This window comes from Mytilus californianus, unplaced genomic scaffold (assembly GCF_021869535.1).
Source record: "Mytilus californianus isolate M0D057914Y unplaced genomic scaffold, xbMytCali1.0.p SCAF_3, whole genome shotgun sequence".
NCBI classification, from domain to species: domain Eukaryota; kingdom Metazoa; phylum Mollusca; class Bivalvia; order Mytilida; family Mytilidae; genus Mytilus; species Mytilus californianus.
This window is the reverse complement of record NW_026262679.1, coordinates 11,472,111-11,489,152: the sequence shown is the minus strand read 5'-3', so window position 1 is coordinate 11,489,152 and position 17,042 is coordinate 11,472,111. Positions and strand designations below refer to the sequence as shown.

General features: G+C 31.9%; 2 long non-coding RNA genes across 3 annotated transcripts; one reads left to right on the top strand and one right to left on the bottom strand.

Moving 5' to 3' along the window:
- Window positions 1–4,345: 4,345 nt before the first annotated feature.
- LOC127732998 (uncharacterized) lies at window positions 4,346–6,289 on the bottom strand. Of its 2 annotated transcripts, none has more exons than XR_007996550.1 (3): window positions 6,272–6,289; window positions 5,197–5,412; window positions 4,346–4,737 (listed from the first exon to the last, which is right to left on the bottom strand). It is a non-coding gene; the product is annotated as an uncharacterized LOC127732998 (long non-coding RNA). The 2 variants fall into 2 exon arrangements; XR_007996551.1 differs by having other exon boundaries at window positions 6,276–6,289.
- A 2,361-nt stretch (window positions 6,290–8,650) lies between these two features.
- Window positions 8,651–11,237, top strand: LOC127732999 (uncharacterized). Its single transcript, XR_007996552.1, has 3 exons — window positions 8,651–8,669; window positions 9,986–10,198; window positions 10,816–11,237. It is a non-coding gene; the product is annotated as an uncharacterized LOC127732999 (long non-coding RNA).
- The last annotated feature ends 5,805 nt before the right edge of the window (window positions 11,238–17,042 follow it).

Genomic DNA, 17,042 nt, shown 5'->3' with positions numbered 1-17,042 from the left:
ACTTGTGAACTGTTCAGCCACTGTGTTTCAAATTTTAATAAGTTGTTACTAGTGTAAAAATGTAGTGCAAGTTTCATATTTACTATTATCCCTATTACCGTTCAGGACATATGATCCTTGGTAAATTTGAAATCAGGCACAGAACGTGGCAGGTCAAGCAAGTCTGAAAGCACCATATATTAAAATTCGTCAGTTTCATTCCTACTAGCTGCCCTCTTAAGTTCAACAATAGTTACCTTCAAAATACAGAAGTTCCAGTTTGCTGTCAATTTGACATTATTTCCTATTATGTGCATTCTATGCATTTAAAAATTTATTTCACACATTTCTAATTGAGTGTTTTCCTTGAAGTATAAATGCTTGGTATATCCTTTTGTTGACATTCAGATGAAATTCAACCTGTTCTAAATGCATTCAAAATTTTACAAAAATCACAAATACTGTCTAATTATGTACCCTCTGCCTTATACTATATGTGTACAAAGAGAACAAATAAATATTGAAACTAGTTTTGGTATACTGTTCAGATATTTGTTCATATAACACATCACCTGCAAACCCTACACGGACTTGTTGCTTGTGTTTTTTTTTTTAAATAAGGATAAACGTACAAAATTAGACATGACGTGACTGGGTGTTTGTATGTTTATTCTTGGAACAACCAAACATGCACTTCAGCAGATCTTAACTGCTAGATTTCGGTTTTACAACCAACTTTATTGAATTTTTTGTCACCTGCACTAAATAAAAGTCACACAGAATGCTAGAATGCTAACCCAGCAGCAAAGACATTATAAACTGTTTGTATAAAGCCTTATATTTCAGAAGGTATAATAAAATTGAGAATAGAAATGGGGAATGTGTCAAAGAGACAACAACCCAACCAAGGAGCCGAAAACAGCTGAGGGCCACCAATGGGTCTTCAACACAGCGAGAAAATCCTGCCCCCCTAAACAAAAATGTGTACTAGTTCAATGAAAATGGATGTCACACTAAACTCCAAAACATATAAATGAACTAAAATTAAAAAAACATACAAGACTAACAAAAGGCCAGAGCTCCTGACTTGGGACAGGCGCCAAAATGTGGCGGGGTTAAACATGTTTTGAGAGATCTCAACCCTCCCCTATACCTCTAGCTAATGTAGAATAAACAAACACACAGCAATACGAACAGTAAAACTCAGTTTAAAAGAAGTCCAAGTCTGATGTCAGAATAGGTAACAAAAGAAACTAAGCAAAATGACAATGATACATAAATTAACAAAGGACTACTTGCTGTTTCTGACATGCCAGCTCCAGACCTCAATTAAACTGATTGAAAGATTATGTCTTCATCATATGAAAATCAAGCACAATCCCTCCCATTAAGGGTTTAGTATCATACCATCATAAAATATATGAGAAGAACATAACCCGTATCATGCTAACAACTGGTTTTAGAATAAATGTGTTTATTTCCGATGCAAAAAAAAAATGGATACTTCATATCTTGTATACAGATTCCTAATGTTCTGAAGTTTCCATCTAACATATGTCCATTGTCCTTTACTTCATTTTCACTGTTCAGCAACTGCTTAAAAAACTATAGTTGTATTTCAGTTTTTATAGAACAGCTATATTTGGTATATAGAATCTTCACAAAGTTTTCATGTCCATCAGACTGGGTTCACCTGACTTTGACCAATTGTGGTATGGTGTACTTTACTATAAGCATAGGTCAAATATGTGTTCTACATGTATATGGTATAATTGTTAGGTTAACATATATATCCTCTGGCAAGGATGATCTGACCTTGACCTCATTTTCATGGTTCATTGGTCAACATTAAGTTTTGGTGAGCACTAGGTCTTTTTATGGTGTATGGAATGATTCTAAGGTGTTAATGTTCATCCTGCAGAGATCATCTGACTGACCTCATTTTTAGCTCACCTGGCCCACAGGGCCATGTGAGCTTTTCTCATCACTTGGCGTCAATCGTCCGTCGTCGTCTGCTAACTTTTACAAAAATCTTCTCTGAAATTACTGGGCCAAATTTAACCAAACTTGGTCACAATCATCATTTGGGTGTCTAGTTTAAAAATATGTCCTATGATCCCGCCCTGCCAACCAAGATGGCAGACATGGCTAAAAATTGAACATAGGGGTAAAATGCAAGTTTTGTCTATTATTTTGAAAACCGTTATAAATAGAGAAAATCTGACAGTGGCAGAAATGTTCAGAATGTTGAGCCATACCAATTGTCTACATCAAAATTGTCAGACGACTTCTTATAGGAGTAATTGCCCTTAAATGACAAATGTTACTATTTTTTTTTTTCATTTCTGCATATTATCTTGAAAACTATAATAAAAATTTCAAAAAGATCAGCAAGACAAGTTCTACAAATAAGTCAAATGGTCGAAATCATCAGTCAACTCCTTATTAGAGTTATAGCCCTTTGATGACGATTTTTACCAATTTTTTTTGCGTTTTTGCCTTATATCTTAATAATTACAATAGTAAGATAGAAACTTACATAAGGAAAAATGATCAGCAAGACAAAATTAACAATTAAAGACAATATGGAGGAAATCGTCTGACAACTCCTGATTGCAGTTATTGCCTTTTAATGACGAATTTTTACCTTTTTTTTTTTTGGCGTTTTGTGTTACACAATAAAGATTATAATACATAAATAGACATTTTAAATCACAATAATGATCAGCAAGGCAATATCTACTAAGGGAGCAACCATTTGACTTCAAGAGGGGGTTATGGAATTTTGTCTGAGTCAGAAATTTTTTTTTCGATGCTATCAATCAAATTTTTTTATTCAAAATTTAACACAATAAGGTATGGGGAAAATCTGGATTCAGAATATTTATTTTTTATCAAATTGGGGATCAAAATATTTTTTTAAGGAAAAGACAATAACCCCCCCCTTCCTAAAAGTTAAATGGTTGTTCCGTAACAAGTCAAATTTTGCCGAAATAGTTAGAAGACTGTTACTCTTTACTGTTATAGTAGTCTCAGCTCTTTATAGGAGTGATTTTTGTGTTTTAAGCAAAAACTGAAAAAGATAAAAAAAAAATAAACACTAAATCTGATCTGTTTATTTTTTTTTATCTTCTGATCAGCAATACAGATTAAGAAGGTGTTTTATTTCCATTAAATGGGCTCACAAGGAGCATACTACAATATAAGACATTAATAAGACAATAACAAAAAGAAACAACAATAGTCTAGTACACATACAAAGAAAAGAAAAAGCAGTTTGAACATCATGAACTACACACATTATATAAATATATATAAATAAACGTTCAACAGTGTTTCCCAAGATCAACAAAACACAAGATTTTTGTCTTGAATTATATTCTCGTCTGCAATTTTGGAGAGTGTCCTTTGTTGAATATGCACATAGACCAAGGTGAGCGACACAGGCTCTTTAGAGCCTCTAGTTAAAGATCATTGGTTAATCCTACGTTTTCAGGATAAGGACTGTTTCTCAGGTTCTTCAAGTAATAGGTCGTTTATTTGGTATATGGAATGATTATTAGATGTACATGTCCGTCTGGCAAAGTTCGTTTGACCTTGACCCTTTTTCATGGTAAATTGGTTTATATTAAATTTCCCTGATAAGGTCCCCTTCACCCAATTATATTTGGGTATAGAACTATTGTAAGATGTACAAGTTCTTCAGGGCATATGACTGACCTTATTTTCATGGTTCATTGGTCAACGTTATGTTTTCATGATTTGTTCCTTTTCCCAGATACTATAAGAAATTGATCAACTATATTTAGTGAATGGAAAGATTTTTAGGTGAACTTTCCCGTTATAAGAGTTCATCTAACCTTGACCTCATTTATATGGTTCATTTGTTAAAGTAATGTTCTCGTAATTCAGGCCATTTCCCAGATACTATAAGCAATAGGTCAACGGTATTTGGTCAATGAAATTATTGTAAGGTGTAAAAGTTTGTCCGGTAGGGTTCATCTGACCTTGACCTCATTTCATGGATCATTGTTCAATGTTAACTTTTCATACAAAAAAGTAACCGAACAACTATATTTTGTGTATTGAATGATTGTAAGGTTTACATGTCAGTCAGGAAGAGTTCATCTGACCTTGACCTTATTTCATGGGTCAGTGATCAACGTTAAGTAATGGAATTATTGTAAGGTGTACATTTTCATCTGGCATGGCTCAAGTGACATTGACCTCATATCATGTAAAAATAGATAGTGATATATGTAGTAGAACATATTGATATTAAAGACTTCCAACATATAACTCAATCGTTATCAGAAAGCAGCACTCTTGTTATGAATAAATACTAAATGAGTAATAATATAGAATACAATTTTGGTAAATCAGCATTTATTATTTAAGATATGACTTTGCTTGACTAAGTTGTAATGTCAATCTCACTACCTATACTGCTGCTTCTTTTTTTACACTTCAGAAACCATTTTGTCACTTATACTAACTACCATGTCAATCACTCACTGCAGCTCCTTCAATCTACAAAATCACAACAACCTGGTAACCTCTATAATGTTTCTTCACTAAATCAGAAAAATCAGGAAACCAGTATAACAATTCTACTCAGATTATCATATCTGCCACAAACTTTGATCCAAAGAATTGATTTGCTGTTAAAATGTCATTTAGGACGATCCGAGCCGTTCGTCCATTATGATGAGTCGTTGTTGAGAATTCTGAAGAGAACTGGTAACAAAAATAGGAAAACTGCAACAGAAAATAAAATGTTTAATTCAATTAATAAATAAAAGCTACAGGATTAGTATGTATAAATGACAAAGCCTATATAAAAACAATGTATGGGAAATAATGTATCACAGTAAAGCACATATGTTGTTGTTGCTCATCTGTATACGTATCTTCGTATAAATTCTGGAGATTAAAAAAAATCCTTTTTAATTTTTTTTAGAATTCATCAATTAAAAAGTCTGAAGTACATAAATCAAAGTCTGTGTTAGATTTGTGAATATGTGGCCCTAAAAGAAACGAGAATATATTTAGTAATTTTATTCATTACTAGATAGATTTGTAAAATTAAATGTCAAGTTTCGCGCACGAAGTAATAATCCGGGGGGGGGGGGGGGATTATTCCAAATGTGTACTCATTTTAGAAAGACATCTTAAAATATTATACTCAATATTACTTCTATGGTTAAACATACTTACTTAGAAGAGACTGGTCTGATTGTAAATTTAACCGATTTCCTGCTACACTTCCGAGTCCTTGAGGAGGAGCACTGATAGGGTGTGGAACTGGGTATGCTAAAGGTACTAGATGAACATTGCCCAAATAATTATCATAAAGGCCATCAGCTCTGATGCTGCATACGAAAATCATGCCGATTACAGCAATAACAGAGAATATTCTTGAACTCATCATCTCTGAAAGTGTAAATGTTGAATCAATAACTAGATGAAAATGTTTCAAAGAGACGACAACCCGACCAAAGAAAAGAAAACAGCCCAAGGCCACCAATGGGTTTTCTACACAGAGAGAAAATTCCGCACCCGGAGGCGGGCTTCAGCTGGCCCCTAAATATAACACTTGTCGTTAGGAAGTTTAGATAAGTCATTTGGTATGTTCAACCAAAAAATCTGGAAAGCTAAAAAAAAACGTAGAACATTCCAATCAAAACTTTCTAAAAGTCTTTTTGATCAGACTAAATTCTACACTACATGTATTTGTACTAAAAATACTTTAAATCCACCATAGTATAGTGAGAACAGATAATTTGAAGAGCAAGCTAACTTTTTGTATTTTTGTACTAACAAAAATATACACCAATGGTTTTCCTGCTCCTTAAATTGTTTGAGTCCCCAATTGTATGTATACCAGTTTCACCTGCCCTTTTGCTGACTCCACAGCAGAAACTCTCTTCCCATTCTACTTTTTTAATTATTGTTTTGTTTTGTACAGGCCAAATACACTTTTCACTAAATCAAAAAAATCAAACTGTGATAAAAATGCATATGTTCTATGCAGGAAATGCTCAGGTGGAGATTATATTGTTCTTCTATACTTCTGTTACTAGTTTTGTACTAACCATTCTACATTAACAAATAACCAGTTAAGAGGCTAAACATCGTATGTTGTGAATTTTTTTTTGTAATTGTTCTGATCTGTTCTTTTAATATAGTTCCAAAACTCTTGAGATTTACCTGTATATAAATGTAATAAACTATAATTGAAGCGTTTTTTATAAAGATTCACAAGTAAACATTCTAAAGAGCGAATACTTACTTACTTCTGATTTTTCTGGTTGATTTGTAATGAACTATGAAAGATAGCAAAACATTTATATATGATTTATTACAGGATTTTGTATAATTTCCGACGACGTAAAAACATGGTTCCGGTCATTTCATGTTATCTATTTCACAGTAAAAAGTGAATTGCTTTATAACATTGCATAAGGTTATGTGTCTTTGCAATGTATAGGTATGGCGTTGGTATTTGACACTAAAACGTAGTCTAAATTCTTTCACCTGAACCGAACTTACAGAGAGACCATATAACATACCACTGTAAGAGTTTACATCGGTTACGAATGTCATCAATGTTTCGCCCGTTAAAAATAATTATTTATGATAAAAAAAAATATGAAAACTTGATGTAGGAAAAATTAACTATCAAACATTAAAACTACATACTTGTATATCTTTTAACTAATTTATAAGCATTTCAGTCTTGGATGCGAAATGCAGAGATAAGCCTTTTTCAAGTTTAGAGAAAGTTGTTTTCTGTTGGGATGTATAAATAGTTAAATACCCTGCCACGCCCAGTTGGAAGGTGATCCAATTGAAATGCAATGTCCTGTTTTTCAGCAAGTCAAACATTCTATCTCTTCTTAATAAACTTCCTTTTTTAACGAAAGTCAAAATTTAGGCCTTCACCCTGTTGGTTCGACCTACCTTTCTTATTTATTTATTGTTTGGTTTGTTATTGTTCTGAATATATTCAGTGACATTATTGCCACCCATGATGTTTCGCAAAGTCTTTAATAAAATGGTAAACCGATGCAAAAAAAAAGTCTGTTTAATCAGATTCAATAATACATATGTATATATATGGATAAATGTAACATTGGTCGGCTTGCTAATACAGTAGAATATATTTCATATTGGCTATTAACCACCAACGGTACTATCATTGCATATTGCATTTGACCATGCAATGCCTTTTCTGTTGACTTTTCTTTATTTTTCCTACATATACAGTCTTTTGAGGATACAATATTAAGGTTTTCCATTGAGGTCAAATGTTTTTTTTTTTTTTTTTGATTGAGCCACGCGTACAGTACTTTGCCTGTGGCACTGTAATAACATGCACTATAATGTATACATCATTTACATGTAAAACTTCCTGTATACAATAAAATGGCTACTATTGCATTAAATTCTATAATGTTTATAATGGTTTTATTTTAAGATATTTGATTATCATTTCGGTGTCTGGTAGAAAATTTTGCTCACAAATGATTTTCATGGACGACTTACATTTGCGCGAATTTGAATTTTGAAATGTATAACGTTAATTTGTGCGTATTCGATCATCCGAGTTTTTTTCTGTGTTTTCATCCAGATCATAGCCTGAACTTTGTTTAAAATCGATTATATTTATAGATAATTTATATAATGAAAGAAAAGTCTTTCTTCGTTTATATAAATACTAAAAAGCACTAGAGGTATGTCAAATAGCAAAGTTTTTGATAAAATGCAGTTTGTATTTACTGGAAAGTAACATTCTATGTATTAAAATCATATCTTGTTTGGAATAAAACACATTTATGTAATCTTGAAATGAACAATATAGTCCTTGCTGTCTTTGACTCTGGGCCATTGTTCAGGGTACGTTTTGTGCTTTCATTTGGATCAGTTGAACACATTTTTGACGGTATTATAGACTCACTTGTGACGTAATTTTCAACTAAACAGTTGGCAAATAATTTGCGGCTTTCATTCTCAGTGGCATTTGTGGCATTTGTGACATTAAACATCTACAAGACTGTCCTAAACTTTCTCCGCTGGCAATCACAAATCCTGGCTGCGTTTAAACCACTTTTCTATTTCAGTGGACGGTATTTTATTTATTTATCTATTTTTTTATTAGAAAATTTAATTAATTCGCACAAATGTGGAAGATTGTTCGCTCAAACGTAGGACAAATTCACACAAATGTAACGCGTCGATTTTCATATTTTAATTAATCAATTATCATTTTTGGCCGTGCTAAACCTTCAATGATAACTGAAGTCCATAAGACTGTACTATCATTTCACTGCAAGTTTTGTTCAGGTGAAAGAATTTACTGTTTTAGTTCCAATACCAATTAATGCTTCAATGATAACTGAAGTCCATAAGACGTACTATCATTTCACTGCAAGTTTTGTTCAGGTGAAAGAATTTACTGTTTTAGTGTCCAATACCAATACATGTCATACCTACAATGCAAAGACACATAACTTTATGCAATAGTGTAAAGTAATTAATATACTTTGAATTGGAAAAGATGAAATGACCGGAACCATGTTTTGACGTCATCGGAAATTATATAAAATTCTGTAATAAATCATATATAAATGTTTTTTTTTCTCTTACTTTCATAGTTCATTACAAATTAAACAGAACAAATAAAACAAGTAAGTTACAATTTACTTTTAAGGTTTTTTCTCTGTGAATGTTTATCTAAATCTTGAACATAGGTGTATGAGTAAGTCTCAAGAGGTGTGAAATTAAATTAATATGAACAGAGACGTATATATGTCTCTGATAGGAAATTACAAAATTGACAACAGTCTTTAAACTTGTTACTTCTAAGTGTCGAATGGCTTTTAGTTACAGAAATTGCTAAAGAAGTGTAGAATGAACAACCGTAATCTGCATAAGGGCTTTTGTTGCATAAAATGTGCTTTCAAAAAGTTACAGTTTTTGGTTCAAAGTTTGAACTTTGTTCTTTTATGGAGATGATAAATGTTTGCCAATACAACCCAAAACAAAATAAGAAGCATAAAAAGAATGAGAAGAGACTCCGAGTTCACCTGTTGAGTCAGTCGCGCAGTGGAACATACATAAACATGGGGGACAAGAAATAATTATAAGAAAGATAATCATTGGTATATAATTTAGTTTGACAAAGAATCACGATAAACATAAAAGTAGTCTTTTTTTATCTTTTCTTTTGTAAGCACACAATATTGTATTCAAAGTATTCTAGAGTATACAAAGTATCGGCTTTAGGGTTCTTTGTCGTGAGGGTTTGGGTTCATCTTTGAAAGTTTCTATAATACATCTACATGTGACTTTCCAGATGTTCTTTGTTTGGACGTTACAATTGGCTGATCTAAATCGACAGGTTTACTTTTCATCTAGTCAATGACCGCCTTGATGGTGGCTTCGTGTCGACTGCAGTTCAAATCATAGACTTCAAAATTCGTGTTTGCTACTACTCAGTTAAGCCAAGGATTTTTATAGTAATACAAATCCTTGGTTAAGCGTGAATCATTTATGAGTAATAGCAAAGAGTGGTTGGTCTAGAATCATAATAATTATAATAAGTATACGGAAAGATAACATGTCTTCCTTCAGACTGTTACTTTGTGAACTGGCATGTTAAAATTGCTCATCGTTTCGGCTTTATACAAATCAGTGTTATTATATCTATAACACTAACAAGTTCTCGTCTTGATATGCATGTAATAGTTTTCACTGGACGCCTAACACTGATCATTATCATCATCATCTAGTCATTGACCTATAATGGTTTACTTTTATAAATTGTAACTTGGATGGAGAGTTGTCTCATTGGCACTCATACCACATCTTCCTATATCTATGGATGGAGAGTTGTCTCATTGGCACTCATACCACATCTTCCTATATCTATGGATGGAGAGTTGTCTCATTGGCACTCATACCACATCTTCCTATATCTATTGATTCATTATTACACTTTCAGAGATGAAGACTTCAAGAATATTCTCTGTTATTGTTGCAATTGGTGTGATTTTCGTTTGCGGCATTAAAGCTGATGGACTTTATGATAATTATTTGGGCAATGTCCATACAGTACCTTTGGCATACCCAGTACCATATTCCATAAGTGCTCCACATCAAGGACTCGGAAGTGTTGGAGGAATATCAAATTTACAGTCAGACCAGTCTCTTCTAAGTAAGCATGTTTAACAAAACAATTAAATCTTGGTTTATACAAATTAAGGGGTTTTACAGACACGAGTATGAATCATTTGGAATTTTTATTTTTCATGTTAATTACTTAAATATTCAAATTTTATTTGTAAATATATCCAGTTCCTACTTAACTTTTTCTTACACCTCAGCACATGTTTTTTTTTATAATATAACTATTATGATTAATTAATTTTATGTTTTAAAACTGCAATGACTATCCTATGATATAATAAAAATATTGCCCTTATTCATTTATCTGTACATAGGTTTATATGTTCCCTTATATTTTAAGGTGTATATAGTTGCTACAATTGTACCCTATGGGTAGTGTTCCACAATTAATGGAGGAACATACAAAAAACTGAACTGAACTTCATGTGTGAAACTTTGGCAAATCTAAGTCGTTGACTTTATTCGAAATTCTTTCACAAGTTTTGTACAATTCAATAAAATTTCTTAGATATATTTCCATTTCTTACATATTGAAAAAAAAAGACTCGCTATTTTTTTTAAGCTAAAATTCACAAATTTAACACTGATCATAATTAACACGGAGTAGCCTTGTTTATTAACGGACTATTTTATTTTCTGTTGCAGTTTTCTTATTTTTGTTACCAGTTCTCTTCAAACTTCTCAACAACGACTCATCCTAATAGACAGACGGCTAGGCTCGTACAAAATCACATTTTAAAACCATTTCATCAGACTAGTTTGTAATAGACTTAAAAATCTGAGTAAATTATGTTTTTGAAATAACTGTGAAGTGATGTTAAAAATGCTTCCTGGATGTTCTGATTAAGTAGATTGAAAGAGCTGCAGTTAGTGATTGACATGGTAGTTTTAAGTGACAAAATGGTTCCAGAAGTGTATAGAAGGAAGTAGTACAGGGTAGTGAGACTGACATTACAATATGGTCAAACTAAGTCATGTCTTAAATAATAAATGCTGATTCGACAAAAATGTTTTCTTCATTATCAATCCGTAGTATTTATTCATAACAAATTAAAGTGTAAATATCACATGTGTACATTTAAGACAACTGCAGTAGTAAATGATGATTTGCCAAATATGTATCCTATATGTTTTAGTAAATACTCATAAAAACTACTTTGTTTTTAGACAAAACAATTTCTTAGAGATGCGGATGTGATATTAAGGCTGAATACTACGTCTAATTCCCCATATAAGATAAATTCATTACAAGTGTGCTAGTGACCTAATACGAAATATACAGGGTCAGTGAATTCCATTTAGGTCTTGACCTTCACTCGCTCTCGCCTCATAATTGACCCCACTAGCACATGTAACTAATAGTATTTCTCAACTCATATATGTCAATACTAACCAACTTTAAAGATTTCCATGCAAATGTAAATGCTGAAGGGACATGAGAGCTTTTGCCATCACTTTGCGTCTGTCGTCCATAAAAATCTTCTCTAAAACTGCTCAATGGATTGAAACTAAAAACAAGAATGTATCCATAGTACACGGATGTCCCACTCGCACTTTCATTTTTTATGTTCAGTGGACCGTGAAATTGGGGTCAAAACTCTAATTTGGCATTAAAATCAGAAAGATCATATCATAGGGAACAGGTGTACTAAGTTTCAAGTTGATAGGACTTCAACTTCATCAAAAACTACCTTGACCAAAAACTTTAACCTGAAGCGGGACAGACGAACGGACGAACGAACGCACAGACCTGAAGACATAATGCCCCTAGGTGGGGCATAAAAACTAAAGATTGAGCAACACGAACCTCATCAAAAACCAGGGGTGAACCCAGGTACTCTGGAAGGATAAGCAGTTCCTGCTCCACATGAGGCACCCGTCCTGATAATCATGCAATGAAGGAAATCATAATAGGAAACGTAAGCTCTGGAATATCATTTCAACTGTGAGATATATATACTCCACATGCAGGTGATGCTGTAATTTTGCTACATATAAATGGAAGGTTTACAATTGGATAGCTGAAATCATCCCTTTTGACATAAAGTTTTGTTCTCAACTGACCCGCATTGTCAATTTTTAGATATAAATCAAGATATGAGGCAGACTTAGATCTAAATGAATCTGTGGTATCCTTTATTTCATTTTCAATAAGATAGATGTTTTCAACATAGTGGCCAAATTTTGGATTACTTAGTGAGAGGACATCATCTATATAGCGGAAGGTGAAGTTTAAGGATAATGCTAGCTTCTTTTCATTCTTCCTAAGAAGCATCTGTATGAAGTCTGTCTCATATAAATAAAGGAACAAGTTGACAAGAAGAGGGACACAATTAGTTCCCGTTTGAATGCTGATTGTTCGATGAAAAACATGTCCCCCAAACTTAGCAAATATGTTTGTAAAAAAAATCAAGCATCTTGATGTCAAGTTTCAGAGAATTTTTTGTTTGAATCAGAGTGTTTTTTTACAAAGTATAAATATAAAAATATAAAATAATAGACCATTTTGTCACATCTGCAAAGATTACTATCTAGGCAATATATATTTCTGAAAGGATACTAAAATGCAAAGTTATGTGATTTTTTTATTGTTTCTTTGCTTGAATATAGTGTTAACAGCAATCATAAGCAATATAAACAGACATTACACATATATAGTTTTAAAGACAGATGTAATCTCCTTCCCTGCATAATGAAATAATGGAAGCAATTGATATATCTTTTGGTTTTTCACATAATCACAATAATCAGTGAGAGGAATTGTTTTTATTTTATTCTATTTATCATTTCCTCTAATAAGAATTCTTTTGATAGTCCTGGTCCATTTATACAAACTTGATATTCCTTCTATTTTCAAGCATTTTTCCATTTACAATATTTCTTTTATTGTAGTAATATTAATAAGAGATAAAAAAAAATCTTGTTCATATCTAAAGGACTGCAGTGTAGTAAAAACTTGTATAAACATTACAATTATGTACTGAACTATGCATTTAATTTTTAACTGATCTACATAAATGGATTTTTACAAGGATTTCTAAGGTAAGGATCAAGCATATCATCTATTAAAATGTTCAGTACACTCACAAAACAAAACATGTGTATTTACATAAATATATACACAAAATAAAATGCTCCGCTGGGGCGCAGCTTGATACGACCGCAGAGGTCGAACCCTGAACAGTTGGGGCAAGTATGGACACAACATTCAAGCTTGATACAGCACTGAATTTGGATTGTAATTAAATATTTGACACAGCATAGGTTTCTGACACAGAATGAAAGTGGTCTAAGAACTTAAATTTTTTTAATTTACTTATTCAAACCATATCATTATTATTTGCTTTTATATATAAATCAGAAATAACCAATTTAAAATGGAAAATTTTAAAATTTGGAGGCAATTACCCCCAAAATCAATCCCAGCATTCCCTTTGTGATATGGAACCTTGTGATACAATGTCAGAGATCCATAGACTTACACACAAGTTATTGTCATGAAACTAGAAAAATGCTTGTTTTTTGCCCCTTTTTGGCCCCTAATTCCTAAAATTTGGAGGCAATTACCCCCAAAATCAATCCCAGCATTCCCTTTGTGATATGGAACCTTGTGGTACAATGTCAGAGAGATCCATACACTTACACACAAGTTATGTCTGGAAGTTACAAAAATGCTTATTTTTGGCCCCTAATTCCTTAACTGTTGGTACCATAACCCCCAAAATCAATCCCCATCTTCCTTTTGTGGTATTGAACCTTATGGTAAAATTTCATTGAGATCCATTCACTTAAACTTAAAAGTTAGAGTGTGAAGACTAATGTGTCTTTGGACGACGACGACAACGACGACACCAACGTTATACCAATATACGACCACAAAAATTTTTTTGCGGTCGTATAAAAATCAGTGTTATTTTGAAAAACAAAGTGCTAATGAGAAAAAATAAAACGAAGGAAGAATTTTTAACAAGTTCATTTAAATAGAAAGCTTTTTGATATATTTCGGACCAAATTGTAACATCACAACACTTCTCTTGATATGATATATGTATTATTGGAAATGGAATAGTTACACTTTATATATTTTGCAATTCCAAGGCACACAGAACTTGAATTTGCTGTCAAATAAATATTCACTTGCAGTTTGTAACATCTAATCAAATTGATTAATAGGCATAAGTAATTATTCATTCCGCTAGACAAAATTACAGCAAGTCAGCATAGGTAATTGTGCAGGTGTGATATCTTTTTTATACATTTCAACTCTTCTGTGGTTGTTTTTGAATGAGTGAACTAGTACAATTATAAACAGATAAAGAGTGTGATATTGATTATAAACAGATAAAGAGTGTGATATTGATTATAAACAGATAGAGTGTGATAGTGATTATAAACAGATAAAGAGTGTAATAGTGATTATAAACACACAAAGAGTGTGATAGTGATTATAAACAGATAAAGAGTGTGATAGTGATTATAAAGAGCCATTAAAGATCCTCATGGTAGTCAAGGTTGTTGAGCAACCCCACAGTAGGAGTTATTTTCTTAGAAGTATATGTCGTGAACTAGTTTTAGTTCTTTTTAAAAATATTACAAAGTGCCTTCCCTGGTTCCCATGTATATTTTTATGGGACAGTCTTAATGAAAATTTAAATAAAACATAACAATCTATAAAACATCGTTCTTTTTTTATTATCTTCAATTCACTAATTGATAGTTATCATCGTTCTGATTTTATTTAACTTTTATGTTTTTACAATAGATAAAGCTTGATATAATCAACAGTACGCTTCCCTTTCTTAAACCTTCCTTTCCATTTCTATTTTTTTAAACACAAAATATTCTAAAAAATAAACTTATATAAAAATACTTGGCAAGACCTGTTCTGAGATTTATCAGGGTTATTCCATCTAAACTCCAACTATGCAAAGAAAGCACATTCAATTAGATCCCTTTGTAATTCAACTTTAAAATCTATAAGAAAGAACACATTTAATGGTCTATTACAAGAATGTTTCGATGGTAATGCCCTGAAAGAAGTGAACATTTAATGGTCTATTACAAAAATGTTTCGATGGTAATGACCTGAAAGAAGTGCACATTTAATGGTCTGTTACAAGAATGTTTTGATGGTAATGCCCTGATAGAAGAGAACACATTTTGTATACATATATGTAGTGGTTTTGAAATTTTGTACAGAGTTAATATATTATCCTTTTTTATATCATTCTGCAAGAATAGTTTGTTTTAAAAAAACTCCTTGGTATGCAAATAGAAAACTTTTAATCTTGGATGTTAGAAAACCTGGCTTACTTGTGTAAATGTATTTATTCAACAATTAGGTTTATGTACTGTCTATAAAGGATATAAAATTTATCTTTTGAAAGAACTATATGGGCATGTACAACTGGAAATAATATAAAATTACCAAAAAATACATTAAATGATATCTCAATACAGACCATATGTGATGTCAAGAGGGTAAACAATGAATAGTATTCATATTTTGTTTTAATAGTAAAGATTGTTTGTGAAAACTGGCCAATTTTGAACACAAAATGTACTAACAATTATAATTTACTCTTTCAGTCATGGATGAGTAAATAAAGAAAAGTCATGTGTACACTTATACAATGGCTCAAAGGGAGTCAATATTTGAATATTGAAAAATTCTACCAAATAAAGTCAACATCTTAGCTGATGATATGTAAATAAATACTAGACCACACAAGGAGAAAAGATTTACAAAGAGAAATAGGTTTAACAACTCATGACAATTAAATTTATCTTGATATTAAGAATCCTTATTTAATCAAAAAATAATAATAAACTTGCCAAACAACATGTTGATATAAAGCAGTATCCCACTCATTATAAAACCTTTAATTTCACACTTGATTTATCAGGCATTTATTAATGATTTTTATGTAACTTTTTAACATTAATCATTTTCTGTACAAATGGGACACATCTATTGTTTATACATATTTTGAACTAAGCACAAGGCTGTGAAGAAGTTTGATATAAACAGACCCTATGCTAAGAATAAATACCTTAATATCCATGAAAATAAATAAGTATGTGCAACAAAAAAGTGAGAACATAGCAAAAAAACAAAGAAAAAACTAGCACAACAAACATAAACAAGCACAAAAAGACACAAGCACAAACATAAACAAGCACATAAAGACACAAGCACTCACTCAACAAAACATAGAAATTTAAATAATACAAAATTTTGTTAACTGCTATCCAAAATGAGACAATAATTTTTAATACTGCCGCTAAAATAAAAGTAAAAGTGAAAGTATGTACATAACGTCAGACCATGTTGTCTGGGACATACCTGTTCATTTCTACAAGAACTGAAAACAAACAATATTTGGAAAAACAATTCATCAGAATGAGGTCTTTTTATAGACCATCAGAAACACTTGAATCCCTTTCCAAATAACCATTTTCATCAATCATTATATTTTCTTTTTCATGTACTTTAACTAAGACCATACCTGGGTGATATTCCCAACCTGATAAAAGTCCTTCTTTGTGCATAATTTTAAATTTTAAACGTCAACAATCATTTAATATCCTAACACAAGAAAATAAATCCTGGTCTTCTAGCTACAGATACATCTTTTCTACTGATATATTAATTATAACTAGAATCATGCTAATAAACTTTAGAAAAAGGCTTGTAAGCTCATCATACAAATATGACAATTTTTCTAGACCACAAAACAGCACACGCAAAATCTGTCGAAAAAAGAATTGTTGTCGCTCACTAAAACCCCCATGGGGACTTTCAAAGAGTTGGCAGGCATGTAAGACAAATACAAATGCAATCTATTCATTTGATTTCATTGGTACCAATA